Source organism: Pongo pygmaeus, chromosome 10, assembly GCF_028885625.2.
Source record: "Pongo pygmaeus isolate AG05252 chromosome 10, NHGRI_mPonPyg2-v2.0_pri, whole genome shotgun sequence".
In the NCBI taxonomy this organism is placed as follows: Eukaryota; Metazoa; Chordata; class Mammalia; order Primates; family Hominidae; genus Pongo; species Pongo pygmaeus.
Window position 1 is genome coordinate 46422272 of NC_072383.2, and position 14328 is coordinate 46436599.

At 48.9% G+C, this 14328-nt stretch overlaps 1 pseudogene; it reads right to left on the reverse strand.

Annotated features, from left to right (window-relative positions):
* Window positions 1–982: 982 nt before the first annotated feature.
* Window positions 983–1503, reverse strand: LOC129009384 (adipose-secreted signaling protein-like; annotated as a pseudogene).
* Between the last annotated feature and the right edge of the window lie 12825 nt (window positions 1504–14328).

Consider the following 14328-nt stretch of genomic DNA (forward strand, 5'->3'; position numbering starts at 1 on the left):
ACGGAAGATGTAGTGAGCCGAGATCACGCCACTGCACTCCAGACTGGGCAACAGCATGAGACTCCATCTCAAAAGAAAAAAAAAAAAGATATTTTAGTGTAGTAAGGAGAGGGTCATAGGGACATCCTCCCTTTTACTCCCAGTCTCCTTGGCTAAATAGTTGCCATGGAAAAAGTAGATTTTGCTGTTTCCAGAAGTGGTCCAGGAAGCCAGCTCTGTATATGTGTGTAAGAGGTGAGAGAGACTGAAAAGATTAACAATATCAAACTTTCTTATCTCACAAGCCTCAAAGGGCCTGTATCTGAGTGCAGATAACTGAAATCGGTTATCTCCCAGATCCTTGCCAGCATATCACACAAATGTTTGGGAGTAACACTGGGGACAAGGGTCGTCTCCCCCCCACCCCGCCCCCCACACTGGAAGTTTTATTTCTTTAGGACTCTATCCCAACAAGTCGCTTAAAAATCAAGTAACACAGGCCTGAGGGGTAGGAGCTGGGGACTGCACCTCCCTGCCACTCGTGGAGGACAGCAGTGTGAACAAGGGAGGGGCAGGAGAGGTGGCTGAAGCAAGGCAGCAGCAGAGGTAACGGGGCCACGACCTCAGAGAACCAGCTCCGTCCTCTCCCAGACCCTGGTTGAAGCCTCTATGGCTTGGGGTGGGGAGTGGGAGTACCCACCCCAGGCCCTCTCCTCCCTTCCTCAGACAGCCTCCTTGAGGGCTCAAGCCATTTCTTCTGGCAGGAAAATGAGGCACACGGAGGAGGAAGTGGAAGAGGAGGATGCAGGAGAGGCAGGGTGGTGGCTCGAATGAAGACAGAGGTGACAGGTGCGGGCAATGCCACTCCGTCCCACCCACCCTGGAGAGGGGCAAGGAAGCCACACCATCAGGCAACATGTCGGGTATGGGGGAACAAGACAGGGTTTAAGGCTGAGCAGCCCAGGGCAGGCAGGGCGGCCCAGGGCAGGCAGGGCCTCAGGCCTCAGTCAAAGCCGTGACAGTCGCTGTGCTCCGAGTGGTATTCCAGCTTGGCACCCACGCATTTGACACCATCCAGCAGCATGCACGTGCCGTGTTGTCAGCCCATGATGCAGGCTTGCACCTCCCCCGCACGCAGGTGCCGGTGCCACCTTCCCAGACTAGCAGCATCCCCTCTTTGAGGACCCCCTCTTTGTGCGCCTAGTACTCGCACTTGACACTATAACCTTCAGGGAAGGGTAGGACGCTGAGAAGCTTCAGGTGCGGGCTGGGGACAAGTGCGTGGCGGACGTCCTTGCTCAGCCTGTGCACTGGGGCGGAGCAAAGGTAATCTCATACCTGTGCAGGATCTTCAGAAACCTTGACCAGAAAGCTGCTGTCGCTCTCCTGGATGACCATGACCACCGAGTCCTGCAACTTCTCATCAAAGTGGACGTGGCTTTGGCAGCCCTCTGCATCGTGGCCTGTCACAAAGTGGACACTCCAGAATCTGGGCTTGCTGCCCTTGTTGGCTGCAGCCATGGACCCCCTCCCTGCCACACAGCTTCTGCAGGACCAAGCCACTCATGCCCAGCAGCCTCCCATGCTCCGGGGACAACAGCAGGAGCCTTGCGGGGTGCAGCCCGGGGTGGACAGGGCAGGGACGACCGCTGAGGCGGCGGCAGGGGCTCAACGCCAAGCACAAGGAAGGGAGCAAGGCTCCTCTTTTAATTTGGTTTTCAGTCAGTTGGAACTCAGTCCTTAGTTTAGGACTGGAGCTTGGGAAAAGAGAAGCAAAGAAGAGGAAGATTTTCAATTACTACTGGGCTTGCTTCAGACTGGATCCAAGGCTCACTGCCTTTGCAGCAAGGAGCAGGAATTGCCTAGTCACGTCATGCAGTCATGTCCTCAGGAAAAACTATGAACAATCACAGCTTTTCCCTTCTGGGCCTCTCCTATTTGTTTTGTTTGTTTGTGATGGTTTGTTTTTTTAGAGACAGGGCATCATCGCTGTTGCCCAGGCTGGAGTGCAGAGGTGCCTCAAGCTCCTGCTCCAGAGATCTTCTCCTCTCAGCTTCCCAATTAGCTGGAACTACAGGCAAGTGCCATCATGCCTAGCTTTTTTTCTTTTTTTTTTTTTTTTTTTTTTTGAGATGGAGTTTCCCTCTTGTTGCCCAGGCCGGAATGCAATGGCGCGATCTCGGCTCAATGCAACTTTCGCCTCCCTGGTTCAAGCGAGTCTCCTGCCTCAGCCTCCCGAGTAGCTGGGATTACAGGCGCTTGCCACCACGCCCAGCTAATTTTTGTATTTTTAGTAGAGACGGTGTTTCTCCATATTGGTCAGGCTGGTCTCGAACTCCCTACCTGAGGTGATCCACCTGCCTCAGCCTCCCAAAGTGCGGGAATTACAGGCCTGAGCCACTGTGCCCGGCCACCTGGCTAATTTTTATTTTTTCTTTTTTTTGAGATGGACTCTAGCTCTTGTCGCCCAGGCAGGAGTGCAGTGGCGCGATCTTGGCTCACTACAACGTCCGCCTCCCGGGTTCAAGCTATTCTCATTACTCGGCCTCCCAAGTAGCTGGGATTACAGGCGCCCGCAACCACACCCGGCTGCTATTTGTATTTTTAGTAGAGAGGGGGTTTCCCTATGTTGGCCAAGCTGGTCTCGAACTCCCTACCTCAGGTGATCCACCTGCCTTGGCCTCCCAAAGTGTTGAGATTACAGGCGTGAGCCACCGTGCCCGGCCTATTTTTTATTTTTGAGACGGAGTCTTGCTCTATCGCCCAGGCTGGAGTGCAGTGGCGCAATCTCGGCTCACTGCAAGCTCCGCCTCCCAGGTTCTCACCATTCTCCTGCCTTCGCCTCCCGAGTAGCTGGGACTACATGTGCCCGCCGTCACACCTGGCTAATTTTTTTTATTTTAATTTAATTTAATATTTTAATAGAGACGGGGTTTCACCATGTTAGCCAGGATGGTCTCGATCTCCTGACCTTGTGATCCACCCGCCTCGGCCTCCCAAAGAGATGGGGTTTCACCATGTTGGTCAGGCTGGTTTTCAACTCCTGACCTCAGCTGATCCACCCACCTTGGCCTCCTAAGGTGTTGAGATTACAGGCATGAGCCACCGTGCTGGGCCAGTGGTATTTTTCTTAATTACAGAGGATGTTACCTTAGAAAGAAGGAGAGAAATGAGGATACCAAAGAGCAGAGGCAGATGTGGTGGCTCATACCTGTAATCCCATCACTTTGGGAGGCTCAGGTGGGAGGATTGCTTGAGCTCAGGGTTTGAGACTAGCCTAGGCAACAGAGCACAACTCTGTCTCCACAAAAAAATTTTAAAAATTAGCCAGGCGGGCTGGGCACGGTGGCTCACGCCTGTAATCTCAACACCTTGGGAGGCCAAGGTGGGTTGGATCAGCTGAGGTCAGGAGTTGAAAACCAGCCTGACCAACATGGTGAAACCGCATCTCTACTAAAAATACGAAAATTAGCTGGGTGTGGCAGCATGCACCTGTAATCCCAGCTACTCAGGAGGCTGAGGCAGGAGAATCGTTTGAATCTGGGAAGCAGAGGTTGCAGTGAGCCGAGATCATGCCATTGCACTCCAGCCTGGGCAACAGAGCAAGACTCCGTCTCAAAAAAAAAGAAAAATGCCACAGACGCTGCCTTAACCAAGTGATCGAATTTAAGAGTGCCAAAAATGGGACAAACCGATATCATATGCCCCCAGTGTGAGGCACTGGGAAGGACACAACATCACCTACGTAGTATTTTTTTTAAGATGGGAGTCCTGCCCTGTCACCCAAGCTGGAGTACAGTGGCGCGATCAAAGCTCACTGCAACCTTCACCTCCCAAGTTCAAGCAATTCTCCTTCCTCGGCCTCCCAAGTAGCTGAGATTATAGGTGTGCACCACCACACCTGGCTAATTTTTTGTATTTTTAGTAGAGACTGGGTTTCACCATGTTCGTCAGGCTGGTCTTGAACTCCTGACCTCGGGTGATCCGCCCGCCTCGGCCTTCCAATGTTCTGAGATTACAGGCGTGAGCCACCTCACCAGGCCACCTATGTGGTATTCTTACCAAGAATGTTTAACCTGAATCGAGGAAATCAATTGAGGGACACCTCTAAGACAATTAGCCTGTATTCTTCAAAAATATCAAAGTTATGGAAGAAAAAAATTGGGAAACTTTAATAAGACTAGAGAGACACAATTAAATACAACACATGATGCTTTGTCAGAACCCAGATTTTTTTAAAAAAATTATAAGGACATTATTGGGACAGTTGGGGAAATGTAGATTAGATAATGGTATATCACTGTTAGATTTCCTGAGTGTGATAATTATCTTGTGGTTATGTAGAAATGCCCCTGTTCTTGGTAAATACCAAATGAAGTCTTTAGGAAGGAAGTTAATGTCTGCAACTAATTCTCACATAGTTCAGCAAAAACACACACCTACATAGTGATAAAGCAAATGTGGGATAATGTTAACAACCAGTGAATCTAAGTGAAAGGTTTATGTGTTCATTGTATTATTCTTGCAACTTTTCTGTAGGTTTTAAAATGTTCATGGGTAGGCACCATGTAATCCCAGCACTTTGGGAGGCTGAGGCGGGCAGATCGCTTGAGCTCAGGAGTTCCAAACCAGCCTGGGAAATAAGGCAAGACTCCACCTCTTTCTTAAAAAAATTAAAAATTAAAAAAAATGTTCAAGGCAAGGCACGGTGGCTCATGCCTTTAATCCCAGCACTTTGGGAGGCCAAGGCAGGCAGATTACTTGAGGTCAGGAGTTTGAAACCAGCCTGGCCAACATGGTGAAACACTATCTCTACCAAAAATACAAAAATTAACTGAGTGTGGTGGCACATGCCCATAGTCCCAGCTACTCAGGAGGCTGAGGCAGGAGAATCGCTTGAACCCAGGAAGTGGAGGTTGCAGTGAGCTGAGATCATGCCATTGCACTCCAGCTTGGCAACAGAGTGAAACACTGTCTCAAAAAAATTTTTTTTAATTAATTAATTAATTACATTTTTAAAATGTTCAAGATAAAAAGTTAGGGAGATGCCAAGCGTTCACAGTTTTTATGCCAGCAGGAAAGTACTCCAAATGAGGAAATTAACAGTGTACTGTGATTTCTCTACATTTCATATTTCCCATGCGGGTGGGCATAGGGGCAAGAGTGAGTATCTACCTAATAGGCACCCTGAGTGTTAAGTGCCAGCAAAGCAGGGGCACTGAGTAATATTTATTTAGAAATAATGTGATACTTGACATTTTCCCCAAAATGTCAAATTTGTCATGGAAATTTTCAGAACATTTTTAGCATTCTTAAATTTTTTTTTTACAGTTGAATTGTTTGTTGAATTAAATTGTTTTCAACTGCATGGGGATCATCATAGTCTCTTGAGTTCTTAGTGCATCTAAAAGTCTTTAGCCAGGCATGGTGACACACACCTGTAGTCCCAACTACTCAGGAGGCTGAGGCAGGAGGATCGCCTGACCTCAGGAGTTTGAGGCTGCAGTTAGCTATGATTGCACCACTGTACTCCAGCCAGAGTAACAGAGTGAGACCCTGCCTCAAAATAAATGTTTTTAAAAATAAATAAAAGTCTTAATGTATCCCCATACCCGTCCTGGCAAACAGGCTGGGAGCTGGGAGGCAGGGAAACTAGGAGACTGGAAAATTGTGAAAAGCCCTTTGGAATTGGGCAGCAGTTATCTAGGAGGCAAGACGCACAAAGGACCCGAGTCTGAGAGTCCAGGGAGTAAGAATGGAAACTTTACACTTCAGACAACGCTGAGCTGTTTTAGAGTTCATGTATTTTCATTGCTTATTTTCTTTTTGTGTTTCCTTAGTATTAGGTAAAGTTTCTTGCTCACTTGTTTAAAGTGAGCCTCTCTCAGTATGTCGAGAAGGACCAAGACAGGAGGACTATGCCCACTTTAGGGCAGAATTCTAAGGAGAAAAGAGAGCCTTCTGAGCTGCCCCCTTGGCCAACTGTGTTTTACAGAAAAGCCATTTGCCCCCTCCTCTCCTCCTCTCTGGTTGTCACTCCTCCTGCTGTCTTCCTTCTCTGGGCTCTATTCCCACCCGATCCCTCAGACACAGCTTTCTTCCTTCCCAGTGTGGTGTAATGAACAGATCAGTCTAGGCTGTCAAGTCAAGGAGACCTGGATTCCAACCAATTGGAATGTGACAAGGACAAACTTCAAAACTTATTATTATTATTATTATTATTATTTTAGATGGAGTCTTGCTCTGTCGCCCAGGCTGCGGTGCAGTGGCACAATCTCGGCTCATTGCAACCTCTGCCTCCCAGGTTCAGGCAATTCTCTTGCCTCAGTCTCCTGAGTAACTGGAATCACACGTGCCTGCCACCACGCCCGGCTAATTTTTGTATTTTTAGTAGAGACAGGGTTTCACCATGTTGGCCAGGCTGGTCTTGAACTCCTGACCTCAGGTGATCCGCCCACCTCAGCCTCCCAAAGTGCTGAGATTACAGGTGCGAAGCACTATGCCCAGCCAGAAACATTCTTCCTTTCAACAAACATTCATTAATGCTCACTAGGTGGCAGGCACAATTCTAGGCACTGGAGATACAGTGGTAAGTAAAGAAGACAGACAAAGTTTCTGCCCTCAGGCAACTTGCAGTCTCATCCAGAGAGGCAGGTAATAAACAAGCAGACAAAGGAATGAGATTATACAGCCTGAAAAGTGTGTCGCAGAATCTGGTTAACATACTGCATGATGGCTGGGCACGGTGGCTCATGTCTGTAATCCCAGCACTTTGGGAGGCCGAGAAGGGCAGATCACAAGGTCAGGAGATCGAGACCACGGTGAAACCCCGTCTCTACTAAAAATACAAAAAATTAGCCAGGCGTGGTGGTGGGCACCTGTAGTCCCAGCTACTAGGAAGGCAGGAGAATGGCGTGAACCCGGGAGGCAGAGCTTGCAGTGAGCTGAGATCGCGCCACCACACTCCAGCCTGGGTGACAGAGCAAGACTTCGTCTCAAAAAAACAAACAAACAAACAAACAACAACAACAAAAAAAACCATACTGCATGACTCCAACTATAGGACATTCTGAAAAACACAAAACACTGGAAACAGTAAAAACATCAATGGTTGCCAAGGGTTAGGCGTAGGGAGGGATGAAGAGGAAGAGCACAGAGGATTTTTAGGGCAGTGTGAAACTATTCTGTGTGATACTATAATGGTGGATACATGTCATTTAGACATTTATCCAAACCCACAGAATGTACACCACCAAGAGTGAACCCTAGTAAAACTGTAGCACTTGCAGTTCAGTGGTAGAATTAGAACTCTCCCCTGCCTAGTGTAAATTATGGACTTGTGACAGTGATGTGTCAATGTAGGTTCATTTTAACAAATTTACCACTCTGCTGCAGGATGTTAATGGGGGTAGGCTGTGCACGTGTCAGGGCAGGAAGTAGGTGGGAACTCTGGACTTTCTGCTCAATTTTGCTGTGAATTTAAAACTTCTAGGCCGGGTGCGGTGGCTCATGCCTGTAATCCCAGCACCTTGGGAGGCTGAGACGGGCAGATCATGAGGTCAGGAGATCAAGACCATCCTGGCGAACACAGTGAAACCCCATCTCTACTAAAAAATATAAAAAATTAGCCAAGCATGGTGGCGGGCGCCTGTAGTCCCAGCTACTCAGGAGGCTGAGGCGGGAGAATGGCATGAACCTGGGAGGCGGAGCTTGCAGTGAGCCTAGAGGCGCCACTGCATTCCAGCCTGGGCAACAGAGCAAGACTATGTCTCAAAAAAAAGAGAGTCTATTTTTTAAAAACTGTGTTGCAGGAAATTAATGTCTGATAAAGGGTAACTGAAGGGGCCTACTTTAGGTAGGGTAAAAAAGGAAACTCTCTTCAAGGCTGTTTTCTCATTGATAAAATGGAGGTAACAATATCTGCCTTCACAGAGTTGTTAAAGTTCAAATAACATATATCCAAAAGGCCCTTTTAAATTGCTATGTATCTGGCCAGGTGCAGTGGCTCATGCCTGTAATCACAGCACTTTGGAAGGCTGAGGCAGGTGGATCACTTTAGGTCAGGAGTTTGAGACCAGCCTGGCCAACATGGCAAAACCCTGTCTCTACTAAAAACACAAAAATTAGTCAGACGTGGTGGTGCGTGCCTGTAATCCCAGTTACTTGGGAGGCTGAGGCAGGAGAATCACTTGAACCCAGGAGGCTGCTGTGAGCCGAGATCGTGCGACTGCACTCTGGCCTAGACAACAGAGCAAGACTCTATCTCAAAAAAAATAATAAAAATAGGCTGGGCTCTGTGGCTCATGCATGGAGAAACCCCTTCACTACTATAACTACAAAACTAGCCTAGCATGGTGGCGCATGCCTGTAATCCCAGCTACTCGGGAGGCTGAGGCAGGAGAATCATCTGAACCTAGGCGGCAGAGGTCGCAGTGAGCTGAGATCACGCCATTGCATTCCAGCCTGGGCAACAAGAGCGAAACTCCATCTCAAAAATAATAATAATAATATAAATAAATTGCTATGTATCTTCCCATGTGATAAAATATGGAATATTACCTATAATATACTGGTAGGCAGCTCTGAAATAGCTTCCAATGATCTCTGACTGCTGATATTCAGGCCCTTATGTAACTCCCACACTCTGGGCATGGGCTGGGTCTAGTGACTCACTTCTAAGAAATAAAATGCAGCAAAAGTGATCAGATGCCACTTGCAAAATTAGGTTACAAAAAGACTGTGACTTCTATGCTCTCTCTCTCTCTCTTCCTTAAAAGTAGGCTGCTGGCCAGGTGTGGTGGCTCATGCCTGTAATCCCAGCAGTTTGGGAGGCCAAAGAGGGGAGATCACAAGGTCAAGAGTTCGAGACCAGCCTGACCAACATGGTGAAACCCTGTTGCTACTAAAAATACAAAAATTAGCCAAGCATGGTGGCACGCGCCTAATCCCAGCTACTCAGGAGGCTGAGGCAGGAGAATGGCCTCAACCCAGGAGGCAGAGGTTGCATTGAGCTGAGATTGCGCCATTGCACTCCAGCCTGGGCAACAAGAGTGAAACTCCATCTCAAAAAAAAAAAAAAAAAAAAAAAAAAAAAAGACATTTTGGGGCCAACCAGGGAGATTTAAATATAGACTACGATTAGATGAAATGAAAATTGGCCAGGCACAGTGGCTCACGAATGTAATCCCAACACTTTGGGAGACCGAGACAGGAGGACTGCTTGAGCCCAGGGGTTTAAGACCTGCCCAGGCAACACGGTAAAACCCCATCTCTACAAAAAATAACAAATAAAAAAAACTAACCAGGCATTGTGGCATGTGCCTATAGTCCCTAGCTACTAGGGAGGCTTAGGTGGGAGGATCCACCTGTATTATGCACCTCCCATGCATAATACAAAGGAATGAAATGCTAGTCACTGTGGTATCCGTGTGTAGGGGACTTTCAGGGGAGGTCCCAGTGTGTTGAGCCCATGGAAGGTCAGGGTGGACTAGAGTACCCAGCCCATGGGCTGTAATGGGAAAAAACCCAGGAGGTAGATTCTGAAGATCTGGGTCTGAATCCAGATCCAAGCGTTGACTAATTGTGGCCTTTGAGAAGTCATTTAATCTCAGAAGTGGAAGGGACCTAAGAGGTCTTTCCATGGGTTAGTCACAGGGCAGGTGCCAAAACCTAGGCCACTGACCCTGTGCAGGTTCTTTCCACTATGTGCTGCTTCCCTGTTTATGATACTCTTACCCGCAATAACAACTAACTTTGGTACAGCAATTTATATCTCATGAAGCCCAAGTGTTCCTCTTGAGTTCTCACAGAACCTCTTGTTAAGCCACCATCGTTCTTTTCCAGTTTTAAAAGAACTTGGGAGGCCAAGGCAGATGGATCACAAGGTCAGGAGTTTGAGACCAGCTTGACCAACATGGTGAAATGCCATCTCTACTTAAAATACAAAAAAATTAGCTGGGCGTGGTGGCACACACCTGTAATCCCAGCTACTCAGGAGGCTGAGGCAGGGGAATTGCTTAAACCCGGGAGGCGGAGCTTGCAGTGGTGAGCCGAGATCACACTCCATCCTGGGCAACAAAAAAATAAATAAATAAATAATAAATAAAATAATAATAAGAAACAGGTTGTGGGAGCCGGGCACGGTGGCTCATACCTGTAATCTCAATACTTTGGGAGGCCGAGGCAGGCAGATCACCTGAGGTCAGGAGTTTGAGACAAGCCTGGCCAACATGGTGAAACCCCATCTCTACTAAAAATATACAAAATTAGCCGGGTGTGGTGGCACGCACCTGTAGTCCCAGCTACTCGGGAGGCTGAGGCAGGAGGATCCCTTAAACCCAGGAGGTGGAGGTTGTAGTGAGCCAAAATCATGCCACTGCACTCCGGCCTGGGAGACACAGTGAGACTCCAACTCAAAAAAAAAAAAAAAAAGAAAAGAAAAGAAACTGAGGCTAGTCCAAAGGTAGCAAGCAATCTGAATTGATTGTTCAGAGTCAGTTTGGTACCAGTCAAACTCCTTGTTCTACTCTTCCCCCCTTCTCACTATTGCAATTAACTAGTCTTAAAAAAATATTTTTTTAAGTAAAAAATAAAAGTAAGAAACTGAGTTTCTGAGATAATAAATGGCTTGCCCACAATCAGCAAATGACAGAATTAGGACTTGCCCTCTGGTCTTCAGGCTCTAAATCCTGCATTCTTTCCAAGGTGCCAGATGAGGCCTGTCTAGGACCGTGACACTAACTACACTCCTCACACCACACATGCAAGACCTTATTTGCAGGGAAGAGACAGAGGCCTCTCTGCACAGAGCATCCCTGAATGACCCTTACCGGTGCAACTTCAGGTCATTCAAGGAAAAACCCAGACTCCTTCTGGCTCTGTTACCCCAGAAGCATATGAGAGTCCAGACCTGCAACCCTGGGAAACCACTCCGGTCAAGTCTTCCAGTCTCACTTCCCAACCTGGTTGCAACCAAGTGGTTGCCAGCTCCCTCTGTCCTACGACTACCCTCCTGATCCATGATGAGGGGCCACAAGTCTTTGCCAGCCCACCTCCCTCCACCCCAGGAGGCTTCTCTCCAAGGCCCACCTCCTCAACCTTATTCAGTCCCTGCCTCTCCCCAATACCCTCTTCCCAGGCCCCAGGATTCATACCCCCTTACAGCAGTGAGAAGCACAGTAAGAGGCAATGGTGGGCCCAAGGGGCAGCAGCTGTGAACAGCTAGCACAACTCTGTCTTCAATAATTCATTCCCAGGGAGGTTGCAGGCACCATGCCCTCACCCTGAGCTAGAGATGGCTACCACAGCTCAGATCCTTAAACTGAGAAAGGTGGGAGTCAAGGGTGGGGCAGAGGCTAGTGGGAGCAAGTAGAAAGGTGCCCAGCCTGCAGGCCAGACACTGGCACCTCTTTGTTAGAGAGGGGCCCTGATGTGGGCTCAGAGCAGGGATCCCGTGAGATAAAGGAACACGCAAACTGCCATGAGCCAGAGGGGCAGAGAGGAAGAATCCAAACACATTGCCTCACTCCCCCTCCCTCCAGCTGTACATGCCAGGGTCAGCCTCTTCCCTCACGGCTCTGACCTTCTCAAGGCCATCCTCAGCCTCTTGTCAGCAGCCCCACCCTCCTAAAGGCCCAAGTCCTCTCTGCTCCAGCTGGCATGTTTCAGCTGCCCCCACTTGGGGAAGTCTTTCCCCAAAGAACTCCCACCACATGTGCCTGTAATCTGAGTCAAACATCGCAGAACCTCTTCCAAGGATCCTAACCCCCACCTCCATCTCTTTTCAGCCCAGCTTCCCTGACTAACCTCTGATGTTTACAAAGCTTGTAAACGTGTGGGGGTGGAGGAAGGACTTGAACTGACCCCTTGGGCTATGCTGTGATTCAGAGTCCTAAAGCTTTAGGAATTTAGCAAGAGCAGTTCCTTGCTTCTAGTGAGGGAGAGAAGATGGTAAATTCTAGGCCAGCCCCCACATTCTCCTGGCCACCCTAGAGACCTGCCATCAATACCCCTTCCTCCATGTGGGGAAGCCCTAGAGTTCCACTCATGTTCCAGGCTCATTGCTCACTGCAATCCATTCTGTGAGACTGGAATCACCTATCATGTGCATCAGCAGACTCAGAGGGGAAACTGGGACCTAAGACTAAAAGAAACATATTATCAAGCACCTACTATGTGCTAGGCTGAGCCGGATTCTGGGCAGCAAGAGCATGAAGCCAAACACCTCAGCCCTCTCACCTTCCCCTCCTTCCCAGGTACCAGGAGGAACCTCCAAATGCACACAGCAGTCATACTATCTGTCCCAGAGTGAGCAAGAGTTAGGTCTTGAACCCACAGCTGACTCCCCAGTCCATCCAGAGGCCTAATTTGGGAAAGAGGGTGCAATCTTGCTGGGCATTGTCAGCAAGAAACCCTTCAGACATATTTATAGCAAATGCTGCATCAGGGGATGGAATCTGAAAGTGCCTCGAAGCATCAAATAACACCATGAGTCCAGAGGCAGAGCCCAGAAAAAGAAGGCACTGCAGCAGGAGAGATTGAGGTTTGATGTTGGAGGAACCTCCCCCAGAGTAGTATCTGGAACTTGCAATGGGGATTCCCTGTGGAAGCTACTTCCACAGGATTTTCTCAGAAGAGAAGGGATAGGTACCTTTTTCTGGTCTAGGTAGAAAAGATAAAAAGGGATGGACATGGTGATCTCTATCTTTGTAGTATACAGACTTTCAAATATCAAGGCCACTGTTGATATCAAGCACAGTTTTGCAGATTATGCCTTGCTGAGGAGGTAAACGGAGACTGAAATCCAGCTCTAGATCAGTTATCTCCTGCTGCAGAGCTGTGTCTGTACAGACTAGCCAGAGTGGCTTGCAGGCGCCCTGCCAGATATCCCAAGTCCTGACAATCTGGGGGTCTGAGGACAAGGTGAGCAGGGAGAAGGGATGAAGGCTGCCTGGGAAGCCCTAGGGGCCTGTTTGCTAGAACTCAGGGCCTATATGGGCCAAGTTAGAGGGCATAGCTTCCAGGAATGGATCCAGGGTAGAGGCCCCTCTCAGCAGGGTGCCCTGCCCAGCTACTATGAGGTTTGAGCCAGAGATGAGGGCCCTGAGGGAGCTTGAGTGGGGAGGAAGAGGATATGTGTCTTGGGCAGGCCCTGGAGAAGGATAATCCTACCAGTCACGTCACAGAGAAGGGCCTGGGAGAGGGCAGTTCTGGGGACCTGGAGGCTGGGCTGCTGGCTCTAGCTCTGAAGTTCCTACCTTCTCTGCAGAGCAGAGGAAATGAGAAAAGTAAGGGGTGGGGAACTGCCCCTGTGCACCTCAGATTTCCTGTGATAGGCTCATGGAGGAGTAATTTTTTTTTTTTTTTTTTTTTTTTTTTTTTTTTTTTTTTGAGACAGAGACTCTGTCCCCCAGAGTCTGGAGCGCAGTAGGGCGATCTCGGCCTGCCTCCTGAGTTCAAGCAATTCTCTGCCTCAGCCTCCCAAGCAGCTGGGACCACAGGTGTGCACCGCCATGCCCGGCTAATTTTTATATTGTTTGTAGAGACGGGATTTCACCATGTTGGCCAGGCTGGTCTAGAACTCCTAGCCTCAGGTGATCTGCCCGCCTCGGCCTGCCAAAGTGCTGGGATTATAGGCATGAGCCTCGGCGCCAACCTCAGGGAGAAGTAATTGATACTTCTATTTTAAAGTGGAAGGTGGGCCGGGCACCGTGGCTCCCGCCTGTAATCCCAGCACTTTGGGACGCCGAGGCAGGCAGATCACTTGAGGTCAGGAGTTGGAGACCAGCCTGGCCAACATGGTGAAACCTCGTCTTTACTAAAAATACAAAAATTAGCCTGGTGTGGTGGCGCGCCTGTAGCCCCAGCTACTTGGGAGGAGGATCGCTTGAACCTGGGAGGGGGAGGTTGCTGTGGGCCGAGATCGCCACTGCACTCCGGCCTAGGCGACAGAGTGAGACTCCGTCTCAAAAATAAATAAATAAATAAAAATAAAGTGGAAGGTGGAGAGATGGTTTCTATGCTATAGGTTCAGGCAGAGAATGTGGAGGGAGGGAAGGAGAGAAGGTGCGGGAAGCCAGGGACAACTGCTTGCCTGGGCCAACATCCCCTCTTCCCCCACCTCCCTTCTCCTACGGAAACTTAAGCTGCCGCAGGGCCCAGCGGAGCTAGTCCATTAGCTGTGGTCAGCAGGGGAGTGTAGGTGGGGAGGGCCCTCTCTCCCTCCAGGTCTTCTTGCCAAATGAAAGGCAAAGCGTTTGCTCCCTCTACTAGAGTCAAAAAACAAAACAAAACCATAAAAAACCTCCACACACATTTTTAACACGCACACATAACATAACCTCTTTCCTC